Source organism: Cynocephalus volans, chromosome 11, assembly GCF_027409185.1.
Source record: "Cynocephalus volans isolate mCynVol1 chromosome 11, mCynVol1.pri, whole genome shotgun sequence".
NCBI classification, from domain to species: domain Eukaryota; kingdom Metazoa; phylum Chordata; class Mammalia; order Dermoptera; family Cynocephalidae; genus Cynocephalus; species Cynocephalus volans.
The window spans coordinates 41242878-41250826 of NC_084470.1; the positions used below are offsets into that span (position 1 = coordinate 41242878).

Genomic DNA, 7949 nt, shown 5'->3' on the forward strand with positions numbered 1-7949 from the left:
TTTCTATGGCTGTTCTGTGCTACAAAAGCAAACTTGAGTATTTATTGCCAAGTTCACAGGGTCTGCAAGTGTAAATATTTACAATCTGACCCTTAGACAAAAGAGTTGCCAGCCCCTGCCTTACTGTTTCACTTATTCTATAACTTTCTGAAATTTGTTAACGTCTCTTATCTGATGATGGTCCCCATTTTTATTCTCTTTATAAGTTTGTTTTTCCTTATATACTTATACTTTTATCTCAGTGAATTTCATGAGGAACATGAGGTTATATAGGTTCTTAGTCTGCCATCTTGGACGAGAAGCCCATTTTCTATCATTTTAAATTTGATAAGTTCAAGAGGATTCTGGGAAGTTGGCAGGATAGGAAGCACTAGGAATCTGCCTCCCAACCTACATGACAATTGCACTGGCAGAATCTACTTCATTTTACTATTTTAGAACAGAGAGTCCATTGAAGGCTTGTAACTTCCAGGGGAAGACTTGAATAGTAAATTGCAGTTTATTTTGGTCAATTTCAGGTCTTAGCACAGTACCAGCTACTATCCCACACACTCATGGCAGACAAATGTGTGTGTGTTCCTGGAACAGCTTGCACACAGCTTACAGGAGGTAGAGTAGGCAAAAAGAATCCTGTCCTCCAAATATCAGAATCTGTCCTCTGATTGCTGATTGCTGCTTAGGATCACAGAGGTACAGACAATAAAGCAGGTGGACATTGTTCTTGTACCTCCCCTAATTGTTGCAAGCCCCTTCCCCTCGGCAGAAGTGACTTCCAGTGGATTTAAAGGGCCAGTGTCCTTCTCCCTCTTCCCTTCATTTTTTTCTTTTTCCCCTTTTGGGAGCCAGACATTAAAGACTAGGACATTCAAAAGCAACCATATATATGGAGAAAATTAGAAAGTGGCCACACATGCCCAGAGAAAGGTGCAGGCTCAAAAGAAACCTGAGAAGACCTCAAGTTTACTTCTCAGGCTGGCCTTTAGTACAGAGACAGCCTACAAAATAAATCAACAGAAACTGCTTCTGAAAAATACCTGATGACAGATCTACTAGACAAAGACTTTAAAACAACTGTCTTAAACATGATCAAAGAAGTAAGAAAAGATGTGGAAAAACTCAATAATATAATATATGAACAAAATTAGAATATCAGTATAGAGATAGAAAACCAAAAAATCCCCAAAATCCCCCCCCAAAAGAAAAACAAGGGGGAGAAATTCTGAAGCTGAAAATTACAATAGCTGAAATGAAAAAAAAAAAAACCACTAGAGGGATTCAAAGGCAGACTTGAACAGGCAGAAGAAAGATTAAGTAAACTTGAAACCAGGACAATTAAAATTATTGGGTCAGAGGATCAGAAAGAAAAAGATTGAAGAAAAATGAACAGAGTGTAAGAGACCCATAGAACATCAAGGAGGCCAACATATGCATTGTGGGATTCTAGAAAGAGAAGAGAGAGAAAGGAGCAAAGAGAATATTTGAAGAAATCATGGCTGAAACCTTCCTAAATTTGAGGAAAGAGATAAATATAAACATCCCAGAAGCTCAACAAACTCCAACTGAGAGGAACTGAGAGACATACCAACACATATTACAATCAACCTTTTAAAAGATGAAGACAGAGAATCTCAAAAGGAGCAAGAGAGAAGCAAATCATTACATACAAGGGATTGTCAATAAGATTATATGCAGATTTCTCATCAGAATCTTTAGAGGCTAGAAAGAAGTGGGCTGATATATTCAGAGTGCTAAAAGAAAAAAAATAGTGAAACAAGAGCCTTATATTCAGAAACACTGTCCTTCAAAAGTGAGAGAGATATTGAGATGTTCCCAGATAAACAAAAGCTGAGGAAGTTTATTGCTGCTAGACCTGACCTGAAAGAAATGTTCAAGGGAATCTTACAGGGTGAAATGAAAGGATACTGGAGAGTAATTCAAAGCTGTAGGAAACGATAAAGGTCTCAATAAAGGTAAATGTGTGGGCCTTATACAAAGGATCAAATAATTGTAATAATAGTTTATAACTGAGCTTTTTGTTTTCTGCATAGTTTAATGACTAATACCTTTTTTAAAAATACAGTTATTAGTCTAAAAGCTAGTATTATTGTAATTTTGGTTTGTGACTACACATTTTGTTTTCTACATCCCTTAAGAGACGAATGCATTTCAAAGAATTACTCCTTTACATTTTAGGCCACACAACATATAAAGGTATAATTATGTGAAATCAACAACCAGAAGAAGTAGGGACAGAGCTGTAAGAGTTTTTGAATGTTATTCAAGTTAAGCTGGTGTAAATGCAAATTAGATTGTTATAATGTTATGATATTAAATGCAATCTCCATAATAAACACAAAGAAAATAGCTATAGAATATATGAAAAGAGAAATGAGAAAGGAATTTAATCATTCACTACAAAATAATCAACTAGCCCCAAAGAAGACAATAATGCAGAAAATGAGGGGCAAAAAGCTAGAAGGCATATAGAAAATAAATAGCAAATAGTAAAATGACAGAAGTAAGTATCTCCTTATCAGTAATTACCTTAAGTGTAAATGGATTAAACTCTCTAATCAAAAGACAGAGATTGTCAGAATGGACAAAAAAACTATGATCTGAGTATCTTCTGCCTACAAGAGAATCACTTTAGATCCAAAGACACAATGCAATTGAAAGTGAATGTGGTAGGAGTCCAATCTTGGCTGCCACAGACACTACTAGGCTACCATAATGGAGCTCAATGCTGACTACTTCTGGAAGAAGCTGCAGTGGGACCTGTAGACAAAGCATGTGAAGGTAGAGTATGCAGCTATTGCCATTGTGCACCCAGTTTCTGAGTCCTGCTGGTATTGGCTATGTTCGAGGGGAAAGCTGCTGCTTCAGAGACACTGACTAGTGAATGCCTGCCTGGTGGAAGGGCTCCTGCACATCCATGCATTTGACCAGAAATCCCTGACACTAAAGCAGCAGGCCTGTGAGTGGCAGAAATGAGGGACTGGGACCTGCACAACCATTAAATTATAAATCAGGGCCAAAAAAAGACAAAGGATGGAAAAAGATATTCCATGCAAAAGAGAGCAGAAGCAGTTGTACTAATATCAGACTTTTTAATATCTATTAACTAATATCACACTATTTGAATAGACTTTAAATAAAAAAAGGTTACAAGAGACTAAAAAGGACTTTATATATTAACAAAAAGTGTAATAAAGCAAGATGATATAAGAATTATGAACATTTATACACCCAATAACAAACCATTAAAATATATGAAGCAAAAACAAAGTATTGAAGGGAGAAATAAATAGTTCTAAGGTAATATTTGGAGACTTCAAAACCCACTCTCAGTAATGAATAGAATAACCAGACAATATGAGTAAGGGAATAGAGGTTTTAAACAACACAATAAACCAACTAGATTTAAACAAAATATCTGAAACTCTCTACTCAGCCACAGCAGCATACACATTATTCTCAAGTACACATGGGACATTTTCCAGGATAGCCTTGCATGTTAGGCCACAAAATATATCTCAGTAAATTAAAAAAGATAGATACCCTACAAACTATCTTCTCTGACCACTTAGGATAAAGTTAAACATTATTAGACAAAGTAAAATTGGAAAATTTACAAATTAATGGAAATTAAACAACATTCTCTTAAGCAACCAATGGATAAAAGAAAAAATCAAAAGGGAAACTATAAAATACTTAATGAAAATAAAAACACAGCATACCAAACCTTATAAGATGCAGTGAAAGTAGTGCTAAGAGGGAAATTTGTAGCTATAAATGCTTACATTAAAAAACAAAAAAGGGCTCAAATCAACAAAATAACTTTACAACTTAAAGAAATAGAAAAAGAAGAACCAACTAAACCCAAAGCTAGAAGAAGGAAGGAAATAATAAAGATTAGAGCAAAGATCAATAATATAGAGAATGAAAAAGCAACAGAGAAAATCAATTGAAATCAAGAGTTGGTTCTCAGAAAAGATCAACAAAATTGACAAAATTTTAGTTGGATGGACTAAGAAAAGAAGGGAGAAGACTGAAATTCCTAAAATCAGAAATGAAAGTAGGGATGGGGATATTACTACTGATTCTACATTTTAAAAAAGGAATTATAAAAGAGTACTATAAACAATTGTACACCAACTAATTGTGTAACATAGGTGAAATGAACAAATTCCTAGGAACATCAAGCCTACCAAAACTAAGACACAAAGAAATAAAAAATCTGAGTAGACCTATAACTAGTAAGGAGGTTGAATCAGTAATAAAATATCTTCCAAAAAAGCAAAGCTCTGGATCTGATGGCTTCACTGCTGAATTCTACCAAACATTTAAAGAAGAACTAATATCAATTCTTCTCAAACTTTTCTAAAAAATTGAAGAGGAAACCCTAACTTATTTTATGAGGCCAGCATCATGCTGATACCAAAGCCAGACAAAGACATCACAAGAAAACGAAATTACACTCCAAAATCCCTTATGAACATTGATGCAAAAATTCTCAACAAAATACCAGCAAACTGAATTCAGCAGCATATTCAAAGGATTGTGCACCATGACCAAGTGAAATTTATTCCTAGAATGCAAGGATGATTCAACATATGAAAACTAATCAATGTAATACACCACCTTAGCAGAAGAAGTAAAACTATCTCTGCTCCCAGATGACATGAAAAAACCACACACATCACCTCAATTGATGCAGCAAAACACTTAAAAATTTAGCACCCTTTCATGATAAAAACATTCAACAAACTAAAAATAGAAATAAACTACCTCAATATAATAGAAACCATATATGGAAAACCAAGAGCAAACCTCATACTCAAAGGTGAAGGACTGAAAGCTTTCCCTCTAAGATTGGGAACAAGGCATGCATGCTCACTTTCACCACTTATATCCAAAACAGTACTAGAAGTTCTACCTAATGCAATTAGGCAAGAAAAAGAAATAAAAAGCACCATATTTAGAACAGAAGAAGTAAAACTATCTCTGCTCACAGAGACATGATTTTATATGTAGAGACCCCCTAAAAAATTCACATAAAATCTTTTAAAATTAGTAAATAAATTAGGAGGATAAAAATCAATACGCAAAAATCAGTCACATTTCTGTACACAATTAATGAAGAATCTGAAAAGAAAATTATGAAAACAATTTATTTACAATAGCATCAAAAAGAAAAAAAATACTTAGAAATTAACTTAACCAAAGAGTTCAAAGACTTGTACTACAAAACGTCACTGAATAAAATTAAAGAGTAATAAATAAGTGGCAACTTTGTTTATGGATTGGAAGACTTAGTATTGTTAAGATGCCAATACTACAAAAAGCAGTCTACAGATTCAATACAATCCCTATTAAAATCCCAATGACATTTTTTTTTTCAAAATTAGAAAAACCCATGCTAAAATTCATATGGAATCTTAAGGGAACCTGAATAGCCAAAACAATTTTGTAAAATGAGAACAAAGCTGGAGGGTTACACTTCCTGACTCCAAAAAATACTACAAATCCACGATAATCAGAACAGTTTAATACTAGCATAAAAATAGACATAAAGACAAATGGAATAGTAGGGAGAGTCCAAAAATAAACCCTCACATATACCACAAGTTTCAAAGACCATTCAAAAGTGAAAGGATATTTTTAAAATATGGTGCTGGGAAAACTGCATATCCACATGCAAAAGACTGAAGTTGGACCTTTACCTAACATCATATACAAAAATTAACTCAAAATGGATCAAAGACCGAAATGTGATATCTAAAACTATTAAACTCTTAGGGAAGAAACTTCAAAGCATCAGATTTGGCAATGATTTCTTGGATATGACACCAAAGCCACAGCCTACAAAAGAAAAAGAATGGACAAATTGACGTTAATGAAAACTTAAAAATTTTTGAATCAAAATACAATAGCAATAGAGTAAAAAGGCAACCTATAAAATAAGAAAAAAATATATTTGCAAATCATATATCTGACAAGGGATTAATATCCAGAATATATAGATAACTCATAAAACTCAATAACGACAGCAAAAGAACCCCTTCAAAAATGGGCAAGGAATTTGAGTAGGTATTTCTCTGACGATGATATACAAGTGGCCAATAAGTGTATTAAAGGATGCTCAACATCACTAATCATTAGGGAAATGCAAATTAAAATTACAATGAGGTGCCACCTCACACTTATTAGGATAGCTACTATAAAGACCCACACAAACACACACAAAACAAGTGTTGTGAGAATATGGAAAATTGGAACTCTTATGCACAGTTAGAGGGAATGTAAAATGGTATAGCTCCTGTGGAAAACAGTATGGAAGTTCCTCAAAAACAATTAAAAGTAGAATTGCCATATTCTCCTGGTTAAATATGTCCCCCAAAGGTTCATGTATTGGAAACTTAATCTGCACTCTAACAGTGTTAAGAGGGTGGGAAATCCTGTTATGGAAATTGAAAGGTGGGGCCTTGAAGCGGTGATTAGATTGTGAGGACTGTACCTTTGTGAATGGATTAATCCATTGATGGTTTAATGGGTGGTAATGGACATGGTTCTGATGGCTTTAAAAGGAGAGCAAGTGAAGAGGCTAGTTCACTCTTGCTCAGCCATTTGCCATGCGATACCCTGTATCATCACAGAGTCACCATCAAGAACAAGGCCCTCACCAGATATGTTCCCTGGACTTTGAACTTCTTAGCCTCTGAAACTATAGGAATAAACTTCATTTCTTTACACATTGCCCAGTTTCACAGGTGTTCTGTTATAAGAAACAGAAACAGACTAATACAATGTCTGATACAGCAATTCTACTTCCCTGCATATATCCAAAATAATTGAAAGCAGTGTCTCAAAGATATGTTTGTATACCCATGTTCATAGCAGGCATTATCCACAATAACTAAAACATGGAAGCAACCTAAGTGTCCATCTATAAATGAACGGATAAGTAAACTGTGGTGTTTACATACAATAGAATGTTATTTAGCCTTCAAAAGGAAGTTAATTCTGACATATTCTACAACATGAATGAACCTTGAGTACATCATGGTAAGTGAACAAGCTAGTCACAGAAAGACAAATACGGTATGATTACATTATATGAGGTACTTAAGAGTAAAAATCGTAAAGACAAAAATGTAGAATGGTGGTTGCCAGGGATGGGGTACAGGGAAAAGTAGTGAGTTATTTAATAGGTATGGAGTTTCAGTTTTACAAGATGAAAAGAGTTCTGGAGATAGATGGTGGTGATGGTTACACAGCATTATAAATGTATTTAATACCACTGAATTATACACTTAAAAATGATTAGGATGGTAAGTTTTATGTTATGTGTATTTTAGTACAATAAAAAAATGAAAAAAAATAGACAAGACACAGATTGAGAGGAAATATGTACAAATCAGATGCTTGACGGAAGTCTAGTATCTAGAATTTATAAGGAACACTCTATTTGCAGTGACATGATACTGTATATAGAAAACCCTAAAGACTCAGATAACTCCTAGAGCTGGTTAATAACTTCATAATGTTGCAGGATACAAAATAAATGCCTCCAAATCAGTTGCATTTATATACTCAAGTAATGAACTAACAGAAAGAGAAATAAAGAAAGTAAGCCATTTACAATTGTCACACACACAAAAAAAATACCTAGGGATCAATTTAACCAAGGAGGTGAAAGATCTCTATAATGAGAACTACAAATGACTACTGAAAGTAATTAAAGATGACACAAAAAGATGGAAAGATATTCCATGCTCTTGGGTTGGAAGAATTAACATTGTGAAAATGTTTGTGATCTACAGATTCAATACAATCACAATCAAAATACCAATGATATTCTTCACAGAAATGGAAAAAACAATCTTAATTTTCATATGGAACAACAAAAGACCCCAAATAGGCAAAGCAATCCTGAGCAAAAAAAAAAA

General features: G+C 34.0%; 1 pseudogene; it reads left to right on the plus strand.

The window, feature by feature from the left end:
* Positions 1–2730: 2730 nt before the first annotated feature.
* On the plus strand, positions 2731–2991 carry LOC134390305 (bolA-like protein 2; annotated as a pseudogene).
* The last annotated feature ends 4958 nt before the right edge of the window (positions 2992–7949 follow it).